A 13,929-nucleotide genomic window follows, 5' to 3' on the forward strand; every position below is an offset into this window, starting at 1 on the left:
CATGTTTTACACCTTTTTATTATTGCCCTTACAGTGCTAAGTAGTATGTTTAACCGTTTATGTCTTTTTTTGTACCCATTACCAGACTTGTGACGGTATTTACCAATTACCATCGGTCTCTTCTGAATTGACAGTTATTTGGCTTTTTCCATGCTGATGGATGACAAAGGGATTTTGTATGCTTGTTGCCTCATTTTTATTCTCTAGTGAAACTGGAAGTGATGGAATGACACAATATAGTTCGTTTAGACTGAGATGAACTAAATTAAGTAAAATTGTATTGCCAATTTCATTTTGTTTGATTTTACTTACAATAATGGTTTTCAGAAAAAAATAATTACTTAATAAAAAAACATTGAAGCATGAGAGTAAATGTATTGAAATAAGAGTATATAGTTTCCCCATATGTTTGAACATAACATATAGATTATTATCTGTGTCATTTATTATATGCAGCCTTTTTTCTTCATTTTTTATTAAAGTAATAATCTCGAAGATTTTCATTAAAATAAATGTCTGTCACGTCACTATCTATCGCTGAATTAGGTAACACAATGGTGATTGAGCCTATTATTATATTAATTTATATTATTATAATAATAATAATTTATGATTAAAGAACTTGGTGTCTGTGGCGACATTCCCAGGAAAAAAATCACAAGCGGTGCACAGTTAGTGACGCGCTTTCCATCACCCATCAGTGGTTGGTCTGCCAGAGAGGGTAGGCGGAGCTAACACAACAGGCTCGCTCTTCAACTCACTTGTGTGTGAGCGGCGTACTGTTTTTTTTCCGGTGTCTGCTAGCGTTACAATAACAGAGAAAGTTATGGAACCCTAAAAAGTTTTTGTGTAACATGAGGTCATATTATTTGTTGATGTAGATTTCGTATTACATTTGATGACAATGTAACTGTAGCAGCATAGAAATAGGTTTCTCTGTACTTCCTGGTTGGGTGTCGCTCCCAGGTGGTGGGTGTGTCACTTTAGAGCGCAGCTGGTAGTTATTTATTGAGCTGGGGTCACGTATTTAAGCAGTGGCCTCCCCCCTGCTTCTTGCTCTCCTTCCGTTGTGTCACTTCCGGGTCATAGGTGTTGTTTTGCTGTCTGCGACAGGTACGTTTACTCTTGCTTCAACTCACTGGTTACTGGTTGTACTGATTGAATGCTTACGGCGTTTATTTTGCGCTACAGAGTTGTGGGTGCGCCCCGCCGTTGAGTGCGTCTTTGGCTTGTGTGCCGCTCGCTTGGTTTCGCTGTGGTAAGTGTTCCCTCTATCTCAGCATTAGTGTATGCTATGCTATTGGCTAATGCTGGTGTGGTCACAGGTTAAAGCGCTGGTAGCTGAGTTGCTGGGGTGCATGGGCCCCTCTCCCTCCCTCCTCTGTGTTAATGCCCTGCGGATGAAGGTGATATTTTGGAATCAGCTGATATTCACCGCCGCTACCGAACATCAAGACGTGACGAGCTGCTGCGCTGCTGCTGTTCTGTCTCCGGCTGCCACTTTTTCATTGTTCGTGCTGCGCTGTATGCCATTTTGTGTGCTGCTTTTCTGCACGGTTGCCTCTGGCTGATCGCTACATTCTGTGCCCTGCATGGTTGTATTGCAAAGCTAGCCGCTCTGCTTTCTCTCTATCCAAAGACCGGACTGTTTGGCTATACACAAGGCTTTTAGCCGGGGTTAAAATCCCCTTCCCGTAATTGTGTGGATGATTTGTGGTTTATTTCGTTAGTTTCCTTAGTTTTGGATTACTCCCATTATTAGTTTGGATTAATTATTAATATACGTCTATTTTTTTGATTACTTCTGTTTGTTCATTTTGATTTAGTTATTTTAGTTGCCCCCTTCAGTCCTTATTTGTTTTTGGGTTAATTTCCATATTTCTCCTGTGGTTTTATATTAAGACAAGTTGGTTTTTATTTTCAGTTGTTTATTTTCCTGATTTCCCTTCCACTAATGGTTTTATCCCTTTTCAGTTGCTGAGGTCGGTGGCGGTGCTGGTGGCGGGATTCCCCCCCCTTTTTTTTGTTGTGTGCTGTGCTCCCTGGGATTCAAGTTGTCACAACCGTGTGTGTGCGTGTGTCACGTGGGCGTGGGTGATTTCTTGGTTTACTGGGTGACTTCCTCCCCACTGGCCCCTGTCCATCCGGTAAGCCTCAGCCCTGATTAGGTTCCCCTTTCCCTCCCTGTATGAATGGTGTTTTCTAATGGTGTATTAAAAATATTTTAATAGTTGAGTGTAAAATAAAGATCTATTTTCTTTACAAATTGGAACCACGTCTCTGCCCTTTTGAGTGTTATGAACCTGTGTGTCTAAATGTTATTATGGATGCGCTTGTGTGAGTACTCGCTGCCACAAACTTGGCGTAGTCGGCAGGACTCACTAAAAGGCTGAGAAGCGTTCCTTTTTGCTTTATTTGTGTTTTCCTATTTTCTTGTTTTTTTTGTTTTCTTTGTGTGCAGATTGGAGAGCTTGGAGACAGAACAGCAGTGGTTCGCAGCGGACCCCCTTGACGGTTCGGTGAGGTTGTTTCCCTAGATTTGCTTTTTGTCGTGCCGGTGCACCATACAAACTTTGTGTCGTAATACAAGTTGTAGTAGTCATGGAGAAAGAGGTTCAGGAACTTAGAGATTTAGTTGCCCAGTTAAAAGCTGATAACAAGCGGTTGCAACAGGGACAGGCTGGCCCTAGTTCTTTTACCTCTTCTGGGCCACCTACTGCCCCTCCCACTTCTAGTGTCCCTGTAGCAGAGAGACTAGTTTTTGTACCTAGAGATAGGAAGTGTCCAGTCTTTAGGGGGAGGACAGGCATAGGGTTGGGTGAGTGGATAGAGCAGGTGCAGGCGTGTATGAGGGCCCGGCACCTAGCTCAGTCTGACCAGGCGTTTTTCCTGTTTGATCATTTAGAAGGCGAGGCTAGAGATGAGATAAAGTATCGCTCTGGCGCTGAGAGAGAGGACCCTGCTAGAATACTTGCCATTTTACAGGAGTTGTACGGGTGCTCAGATTCCTGTGTTGCTCTGCAGGAGGCTTTCTTCTCGAGGAGACAGGAAGAGGGAGAGACTCTTCAGGAGTTCTCTCTCGCTTTGCTGGGTCTCATGGAGAAGGTGAAGCAGCGTGCACCTGCTGCTGTGCCAAATGCTGAAGCTCTTTTGAGGGACCAGTTTGTTGAGCATGTGTTGAATAGTTCCTTGCGTCGTGAGTTGAAGCAATTGGTGCGTAGACAGCCTGACTCCATTTTGCTTGATGTCAGGGCAGAGGCGATCCGGTGGGAGCGTGAGGGTTTACCTGGTGGTGTGAGGAGCCGCAGTTACTCGGTCCCCTCAGTGCTTGGTGTTCAGTATGGTGTTCAAGGTGGCCCGCAGGCGTCCGTCCCCGTATCTTCAGTGTCTGAGATGAGCGAAATGAAGGAGATGTTACTCATTAAAGGCATTAACAACAGCAGGCATACACATTATAAACCGTATCTACATGCAGTTATCTGGCCAGCCTAACTTGCAAGCGTGTGCTTAAATGCTACATTGCATGCACTGTCTCATCAGTGGGAGATAGGCTACTAAGGGGACACACTGGGTGGGCTCATTTTTGTTGGCTAAATTTCTGTTTATGCGTGTTAGTTTGTTTGTCAGTCATCGTTTTTAGCTTGCTTGACTAAGGGTAACTATGAAAACTAATTCATGTTACTGGACAACACCACATCCCCAACAGCTTACTGGCTACTGGCGCAAAAGACTGCATATCGAACCACCTCATGCTACAACAAGCTAAACTAACTGATATCTTCCTAATGAATAAATTGTTTTATGTAGATGTCGGTGGTCTTCGACATATTTGTATCCAACGTACTTACCTAGATTTTAAGTGTTTATAGATTTGGTAAATAAACGGTGTTTGCAGTTACTTAGGTAGAGAATAGTTGATTAACGTTAGTTCACTGGTTAATTTATTCTAGGCTACATAATCAAACGCTTAAGACGAGTATACGTTACAACTCTCTAGGACACAGGACATATCGCTAGATAAATGTCATGTGTCATTTTCTGTAAACTGTCCTTCAAGTGTTCAATGTAGTTAGCTAACGTTAAGTATTAGGCTACTTACCAGAAAGGAGCAAAACTTGGCCTTGGTAATAGGCTCCGTCATCCTCCCACAACACCCAGTACTTGGTAGTTTTGTCGAAATCGTTGATGTCGGCTGGGTCAAAATTTTTTATATATGAAATGGGAACAACAGCCCGACAATTATCTTTCAAGTACCTTACTAGAGCAAACATTTTTACTGTGAACTGTAAACTAACTGTAGACTATGTAGCGATAGCGATTTCACTCAGCTGGCACCTGTCATAGCTGAAGTGAAGTTCGATTTTTAATTTGAATATGAAGCGCGTGCAAAGACAGAATTCTACCCTCTGGCATGCCGTTTTAACAATTAATAGTTAGACTGGATATGTATTGCAGATAGCCTATCCATAATTCAGTTTCAATTCCCATTTCAGATATCTACATAATTCTAATTGCAGATATCTGAAATTGCATTTTTACTAGTCATGATGCCAATTGTCGATATCCGTAATGACATTTTTACTAGTCACAATGTATATTGGATATTCAAAATTACATTATGGATATCTGGAATGGTTTTTCATTTTGGATATCTTACTAAATCAAGACAAACTGGTAGTCTGCGCCTTTGTAAACAAATGCTGAAAGGGTGCGTAAGTCAAAATCCAAATGAGAAACAGCACAAATACTCGCACTCCAAAAAGAAGGAAAAATAAATTTCCAAAGTCGAGATGTAGTTGCAAAATTTTTACTAGGACAAAAAAGTTAGTGCATGTGGAAGTGACAAACAAAAAAGTGCAAATGTTTCGGTGCTCAGACCATTGTCAATGCTAATAACAAAGTAGCAAGACACACGCTTATATAGAAGTCACATGACATGAAGATAGTTGTTCAATTGATCAATAATCCAATTATGACATTGTATCTTAAAAGACATTCATCAAGTCGTCAATGAATTTGCATCTGATATCCTCACTGGCTGTTTGAGCAGCCTAGTGTTTCTCAAGCTATATCGCAAACCCAATATAGCTTGAGAAACACTAGGCTGCTCAAACAGCCAATGAGCCATACAAAAGGACATCAGCAGTCTTTTCTTAACACTTGTTGTCGACTCAGTTTTTTATGTAAGAATGTTGACCCTGGTGAAGAACAAGATATTGTGATAGACTTTCAGTAGGCATCAATTAAGAATGTGTGGGTGCTGAAAGGTTAGTTTTCTACAAATCACAGGGGAAATGACATTGTTTAGATCATCATTCATAAGTTTCAAACATGTTGAATTAAAAAAATTTGGCTAAAAATGTCTCATATCCCTTTTTCTTGAAAGACAGACTTCTGTGTTATGGTTAATATGCTGATTATGATCTGATTATAAGCCTATGCATATAATAGCTTAAGAACACCACACAACTCAGTCATGTTGATCGTTTGTTTTCGTGAACGGCGGAATGGTGCTTCCCTTTAAATGTTGCTGCCGTAAGGAATTGTGGGACGGCATTATCTCCTTTCCTTTCATAAAGGATGGTCCAATGTGTCCTATGCTAAAGGAGATAAGATAGTAAGCACTGAAGCACCTTTCCTTAGCATTTAGAGAATTCGAACAGCCCTTATCATGGCTGCCACTTAGATACTTCCGGGTCATTTCACTCAGTTAGTAACTTACCTAGTTACTAAAAAGACTGTTCAGACCAAGGGGCAACAACTCGCCTCTATGAGTGAAGCCTTTTACCCCAGTGGCTACTGCGTGAACTGCAACGCCTGGTTGCAAAAAGAACTTGAAACCCCGCCCACCCAATGTTAAGTCAATGGGGAAAGCCTGAAAAGAGGCCAATTTTCTCTGAGGAAATAAAAAGTCAATACATTTTTTACACAAGAAATGATGGTTTAACTAGTTAATCCCATCCCTTGTAATGTCTCCCCTGGGTCTGATTTTTTAAAATAATTCTGCCAAAATTCCCAAATCAGGGTTAATTTCAGTGCGTGGCTTATCCTACTACTGTATGTAAGGATTTCCCCGTCCTCACAGCCAGGCAGAGTGCTTCAGCGGCAGGTGTGATGCTGTGTCCTTTTATTCCGATTAGCTAGCTACATACGATCTCACCATTTAAAAGTTCAAGCTCCAAAAATGTTGTGTGCTGCGTTCAACTGTACTAACCACTATTCTAAGGATTCTTCTCTCCAGTTCTTTCGGTTAATACATTTGAGACATTTTCATATAAACAAGGTCAAAACACGATTTCTGACCATTTCGGGGTTTCAGTTGATCTTCATACAGTCTCGTCTTTTATAATTTGTATATGTTGTTTGTGAAATCAGATTTGTAAGCAGTTTTGAAGCTTCTTTAAGAAGACAAGCTAGCGGGATTTACTTAGCTAAGGGAAGCAAGCTTACTGTCTTGCTATCGATCTATCTGCTTATCTAGCTAACTTGCTAGCTAGTTATCTCGTGATACATCTGTCTAGCTATCTAGAGTTGTTATCTATCTGTTTATATAACTAGCTAGCTAGTTAGCTAGTGATCTATTTTATCTATTTTTCTATGTAAATATCTTAACACTAAACGTATCTTGCACAATTAACTTTTTTGAAATGTTATGACAGTACGGTTCTGTGGTTGCAAAGCCACGCTTGTTTTCTAGATATGGGAGTGTCTAACTACCATGTAAGATAGTCGGGTGGATTTTCCTGTAGAGTGGACACCAGTCTTTCGCTCCACTGCGCTTGCGTTGGTTGCAACAGGCACTGTGGCTGCGCCCTAGTTTGGGCTTCCTGCACCATTGAGCACTAACCATAGCAGATCAGTAGGTGATGTCATGAAGCACTTCGTCCATATTATTATACGGTCTATTCGTGCATTAGGACGGTCCTCGTCAATTCGTCGGAGATTTATCATGTGACCAAGTCATATTTACGAGGTGTTTGCGTTTGGGTGGCCATGGCAACTGTTAATTTGTCACATGAACAATACGTATGTCCGCTGGGGATGTAAAGGAGCTGGACCAATGAGACCACCCACTGTTGGTCACATGACAAATTTCAAGTTTAAAAAAATAAATAAAATTATTGATCATATTTCAATGTTACAATACATTGTATAGAACATATATATTACAGTTGATCACATTGAAAGATCATTTTAACATCTTATATTCATACATGAAACAGTATCAGAATGTATTTCCAGTTGTTCACCATGTGTTGAAAGAGGTCAGTGAAACGTCACAACTCGTAAACTCGGGTATCATGGAACTTACCATTGGTATTTACCACTTGGTTGGCCGTTCGAGTGGAACTTCCTGGTGGTAAACTCGGAAAAAACCGACTTTACGAGTTGACGAGGACCGACCGAATGCACCGTATGATTCGGACGCACCCTTTGTATTTTGACCACATTTGTACCATTTTACATGGAAACCGGATATGGAAACACCTATACTGGAGCCAACCGCAGTGGCGCTAGTGAGCAACGTCTCTCAACAAGACCAGGAAGTGAGCTTCAAAAACGAAGTCTGATTTTGGCCGCTTGCTTGCAACTCGGATAAGCAAGTTGCAAGCCATCGATAAGGTAAGCCTCAACAAAGAATAAACTTATTTTTTTGTTAGGGAGTAATTCTTGTGGATGTTAACAATAGTGATAGCAGACAGAGAGAAGATATAACTAATGTAGCCTATTTTACAACTAAAGAAATTGCTAACCTGGCTAACTCACATAGATATTCATGTACTGAATTAAGTAACATTTGTCGTAAAATTTTCCCTGACCGTGAATAATGCCTTACTTGTTTACGATTTGAACAGATGTGGCTCTTGGGTAAATCTATCATTGTTTCCGTCACAGCACTTTCGACACAAGCAATATCGGAAGCGCTATCCTAAAATTTCTTCTTCCCGTGAAGAGTGCCTGACCCTCAACCGTAGTCATGTGTTAACACGGCGGCACAATTATATTATAAAACATAAAAACGCTCGTCAATCACCCACTTCTATTTACAATGCCATCATAGCGCGGAGTGTTTAAAACCACAAAACCACCCCGTACCAAAAAATGAAATTTAATTTAAACTGTAGGCTACACGTTAACGTTAAATATAGACCCACTAGTCTGAATTTGACAGCTTTGTGACTAAACTGGCTCTCGTTTTAGTTAATAACATTAAAACTTAAACATCCTCTGAGCACGAGTGACTTAGGCTACTACTAGTTAAGTATTTTATTTATTTATGCAGCCTACTTGAGAATACTTGGTGTACTAAAGGTTGCAAATAAATTCAAGAATAAGTGTGGTAGGGTGGGCGTGGTTTTGCATTGGCTGCAGAGAGAGAGTGAGCGGGGCGGCTCTTGGACTCTGTGCCACAGCTGTTGGGGATTGCTAATCAGCACCGATGTTTAATTGTTTGATTGATTGACAATGTGCTGATTACCTCGACAGTGAGCCTGGGCGCTTAAAAGGCGGTCTACGGAGGCAGACGGGGGCTGACTGGAGACGGAGGAAGTGCTGACCGAGAGTCTGTTGCCCAGTTTGTGTTGTGTCTGAAAAACCGAAAGCCGCGTGGCGGCCGTAAAAATAAAAGACGCATCCGCGTCCTGAAAGAAATCTCGTCTCTCTCGCGTCTGTCAACCGAGCGGTGGCACTCAGCTTGCCACAATAAGTACATTTTCCTGATGTGTATACATGTCCAAAAGTGAACCACGTACACTTTCTTATTTTAAGAAAGTATCCTATATTAGTGTGCTTATATATGTGTGTGTGTGTGTGTGTGTGTGTGTGTATATATAAGTATTTGACAAGATGGACTATTGGGCCGGGCTCTAAGCTAACAATGTTTTCCAAGGGGCACACATGCTCCTGTGTTGAAAAATTTAGGAGCACACTAATGCATCCCAATTAGTAGATGTGCTCCTAAATTATTTTTCCTGTTGGCACACATACATTTTCATGAGCAAATACTCCTAAAATAGGGGCACTGTAGAGCCCTAAAATTGGGTCCATCTTGTCAAAGTTCCTTTCAGTGTAAAACTGGCTATTCAAGTTGTAGGATAATAGGGAAAGCACCTTATTCCCAAATTCCCCTCAGATGGTGAGAATTCTTTTAAGAGCCCCAATCCTATAGACAAAATCCACAATGCATTATGCTGTATCCTATGCTTGCTTAGACTTTAGTGGATATGCCTAGGCCCACTTCGTATTTCAGACAATCATATATACATATTGCCTCTTGGAGTTCCTGTCAGTGTCCCTGCAAGATCCATACCGACCAGTACAAATGGTTCAGACACCTGACACCAGATGCCATTGTCCACTCCTAACCTGAGATTTAGGAGTGGACAATGGCATATTGGGAACTTCATATACAAAGAGGCATGAATACATGAAGCTTACTTAAAATGGGATGTATTTTTGGGTTGTCTGATGTTCTTCTGGCACTGAGGGGAGTTCAGGAATAAGGTTGTCCTTTTCCATACATTTTCAATGATTTCTCAATAATAACATTTTCGCCTGTGCAGACAGTTTCATTAACCCAAGAACATGGCTGGTGCTCACTTAACTTTACTAATATACTAACTACTGATGAATTATTCTTGAACTTCTTTACAACTTTTAGTACATCAAGTATAGCTACTCACGTAGGCTCCAGAAATGATACTAAATTACTGAACTAGTAGGCTATTAAGCCACTAGTTCTGACTGGATGTTTAGCTTAAGTCGCTTTTGCATTTTATTAACTAAAACACGAGCCAGTTTAGGCCCAAAGTTGTCAAAATCGGACTAGTGGGTTTATATTTTAAATTCACATGTAGCCAGTTCACAGTTTTTCTTTTCTTTTCCTTTTATTTCTAAGGGGGTGCAGCGCAATATAGTTTAAAACACTCCGTGCTATGAAGGTAGCCTACTATAAACAAATTGAGCGAGACTGACGAACATTCTTTTTTTGTGATGCATAGTCTAGTAGGTTTGATCTAAATGCAGTCATAGCATATAGCCTTTTTTCCAAAGGTGCTATTTCTCGATATAATTGTGCCGCCGTGTTAACACATTACTACGGTTGCGGGTCAGGCACTTTTCATGGTAAGAAGAAATTTTAGGATAGCGCTTTTATTTTATTTGCGTATTATTTATTTGCTTCTTATTTGCGCACTTTGGTCAATTCCAGTTTTAAATGTGCTTTATAAATAAAATTTACTTACTTAGCTACTTACTTCCGATTTTGCTTGTGTCGAAAGTGCTGCGACGGAAACAGCGATAGCCACATCTGTCCAAAATGTAAACAAGTAAGGCAGTTTTCAAGGTTGGGAAAAACTTTATGACAACGTTGTCATAAAATTTTTCCAGACCGTAAAAACTGCCTGACTTGTTTACTGGATGTTTAAGTTACTTATGAATTTTAACCAAAACATGAGCCAGTTTAGGCCCAAAGTTGTCAAAGTCAGACTAGTGGGTCTATATTTTAAATTCACATGTAGCCAGTTTATAGGTTTTCTTTTTTTCCCCTTTCATTTATAAGGGGATGCAGCGCAATATTGTTTAAAACACTCCGTGCTATGATGGTACTATTTAAACAAATTGAGCGAGATTGACGAAAGTTATATTTATTTATTTATTTTGACGCATAGTAGGTTTGATTTAAATGCATTTACAGAATATCGTTTTTTTCTATGAGTTTTTCCCCCCAAAGATGGTATTTCTCGATAAAATTTTGCCGTGGTGTTAACACATTTCTATGATTGCGGGTTAGGCACTCTTCATGGTAAGAATAAATTTTAGGATAGTGCTTCCGATATTGCTCATGTTGAAACAACCAGTGTTGGGGAGTAGTGAACTACATGTAATTAAACTAGTAGTTTAACTACATAATGCAGTAGCTTGCTGGTAGTTCATTCATATCTGCATAGTGATTCAAGTAGTTAAATAACTTTTTTGCCATTTTTTGTTAACTGCACTCTATTGCAAAGACATCAAACACAAATCTAAGAACACGTATAAAGGTGAGTGTATTAACATTGACTTTGCTAGCAATTTAGCAAAGTTTAGATAAGTTAGCCACATTGTAATGTTACATACAGGCAAGTGATTTAATTCAGTGAACGTTAACGTTAGTCTAATTAAATAAAGTCTGTAGCGTTAATTCGTTTGACAACAATTATGTTCTATCAAAAACGAACATGTCGCTAACCAGCTAATGTCAGGTTTGCTGACATAAAGCAAGCATTAGCTAACGTTAGCTGACCTAGTCATACTATTCTCATGATGTGTTTTGCCACCCATACAATATGGCGCAATGCATGGGACCGGTCTTTCATGATAATCACCTACTATTTGATTACAATCATCTGTGTTTGCTGACCGAGGTGTGTGCAATCAATCCAATACTATGAATAGCTTAGCCTGAATCATTCAAATGAAGGTCTGGCTAGGCTGAGGTTAGCTTGCTGTTCTTTTGCCACTTAAGGTTAATATTGTAATAGCATACAATTTTATTTAAAGTTGATCTGGTGATATAGAGGGTCATTCTATGGACCATTATAAATGTCATGCTATTCTATATTATAAGTTATCTGGGTAACGGAGTAATCCTGCTTGGTGCAATACCCCCACCTGGACTCTAGTTTCTGGAAGGTAGGTGTCTGACTGATGGACATTGTATACAAAACCGAAGCTGACATTCCTTGCACTTTCCCATGAATTGTGGGTTATTTTATTTTTTTGGTTTATGTATGACCTGTGAACAAGTGGGCACTTTTTGCAATAAACTCAATTGAGTGGCATTTTTTGCTGGCATGTGACTTTTTTGTATTGTATTTTGTTATAATTTCGTATCACATGTACATTGTCAATTTGATCATTGATCATTTTTTTACGAAGTAGTTTGAACTACTTTTTCTAAGTAGCTTTAGTTAACCAAACTAGATTTCTCCCTAGGGTAGCTTTCAACTTCTTCCAGTGTGAAGTAATTGGTAGGTTGCAAAGCTATGCTTTCAAGGTAGGTCCCCCAACACTGGAAACACAACGATAGATTTACTCAGGAGCCACATCTGTCCAAAATAGCCGCGTTTCCACCAAAATTACCTGGAACTTTCAGTCCCAGGAACTACTTTACCAGGAACTAAAAGGTTCCTTCAGCCAATGGTTGTCTGCGTTTCCACCGGGGTCTAAAGTACCGCGAAGATTAGGCAAATTAGCCCACTGACGTATGAAAAAGTTGTCGTCGGTCCATCTGTCATATGATTTCTTCTGTAACCCCATACTACCACCGAAGTAGCCTACATTATTTTCTAATAACCGGGACAGCCCGGAGGGGTTTATTCCACTTATATACAACGGGTTACCAACAATGACCATATATGGTTACTTTTGTATTTATTGATTTTCATATATCCTCTTAAACACATTCATTATGTTTTTATGCGAACATTCGCTTTCATGTCTTGACATCCGTGTCTGTATAACTGGCAACAACAGCAGAAAACATGCACACGTTGTAAACAATTTGCTGTTTGATTATTTTCTCGTCGTCAATTCCATATAGGCGAATCGCAAAATGACAAGAATAGAACGAAAACTCGGACTTGCGTGGTACAGCCACCGTTGGCTTTCCTTCGAAGTTACTGCTAGCCGAGCAGTGAAGTGTGCCCTCCAGATGCGAACCATGTACCATAAATTAGTCCATAGTCTTCCTGGTCTTTTCGTGGAATTGAAAAATGGCAGTAAAATTGAGTAAAATTACGGCAGTCTGAAAAAGCTAAAGGGAAGATTACTAGAATTAACCTGTTATTTTACCCGGACAAAAAGTGCGGAAGGTGATTTCCAGTTTGCTTGTACTGTATCACCAATGTTAATTACGCAGAACTACCGCATACCTCTCATCTGTATCAAACGTTTTGAGTCAATTACAACGGGCTAACAAAGAAAATCCGGAAGAAAATATTCAGCAACCGAATTAATCCGTTTTAATGTTTTGGTAGCCTACGTAATATGCTGTCCCAGCACGAATGCTTAGCATTTTATAAAACAAATACTAAAGCAAGAAAAGAACAGAAGAGCACACGTTATAATTCCAAGACGTTGGCAGGCTATAACCAAAACTAGGCTACTGCGCCGCATAACATACAAGTTTGATTTGAAGTTATTATGAAAATAAATTGTTGGTTTGCCGCTGCATATTTTCAAACATGGCGGGTAATGGCGGAAAATAAATACAACACAAAGGCTGCGAGTATTCGACCAATCAGAAATGTTCAGCGCTGCAAGCTCCACCCAAAAGGTTCCTGTACTTTCGGAAAGTACTACCCCCCAAGCAGGAACGTTTTGGGGGGTAAAACAAAGCCCCCAGAACTAAATTTAGACCCTAGTTCCTGCGGTGGAAACGCACTGAGTTCCTCAAAAGGTTCCTAGTTCCGGGGTATAGTTCCTGCGGTGGAAACGCGGCTAATGTAAACAATTCAGGCAGTTTTCACGGTCGGGAAAAATTTTATGACAACATTAGCCAGTGAAGCTAGTTAGTTAACGTTACATGAAGATACCTCGACTGAACTAACGTTAGTATCTAACGTGGCTTGGTAGCTAAACAAAGTTTGGCTGTGTTCACATGTAACGTCTTTTTCTGATGAAAACGCCTGGTCAAAGTGTTTTTTCATATATATATATATATATATATATATATATATATATAAAACGCTGTCCAAAATGCAGTTGAGAGCGTCCTTTGTTACCATAACTTATACTAGCCTAACTTAGAGTTAACGTTAGGTAACAAGCTAGTTTTGCTAGCGACTGAAATAAACATACACCACCAGAAACTCTTAGGACTCGTCCAGTTTTACTCCACAAATGAATATTGGTGATACGGTTAAATGTCATGTCACATATTTCATT

The 13,929-nt window shown here is 39.9% G+C and overlaps 2 long non-coding RNA genes across 3 annotated transcripts in view; both read left to right on the forward strand.

Annotated features, from left to right (window-relative positions):
* Positions 1–13,929, forward strand: part of LOC135259558 (uncharacterized) — a 355,375-nt gene that overhangs the window by 81,277 nt on the left and 260,169 nt on the right. The window lies entirely within an intron of this gene.
* LOC135259538 (uncharacterized) lies at positions 916–2,623 on the forward strand. Of its 2 annotated transcripts, XR_010331310.1 has the most exons (3): positions 916–1,258; positions 1,975–2,147; positions 2,462–2,623. It is a non-coding gene; the product is annotated as an uncharacterized LOC135259538 (long non-coding RNA). The 2 variants fall into 2 exon arrangements; XR_010331309.1 differs by lacking the exon at positions 2,462–2,623 and having other exon boundaries at positions 1,975–2,272.

The sequence above is a fragment of the Anguilla rostrata genome, chromosome 7, assembly GCF_018555375.3.
Source record: "Anguilla rostrata isolate EN2019 chromosome 7, ASM1855537v3, whole genome shotgun sequence".
Taxonomy (NCBI): domain Eukaryota; kingdom Metazoa; phylum Chordata; class Actinopteri; order Anguilliformes; family Anguillidae; genus Anguilla; species Anguilla rostrata.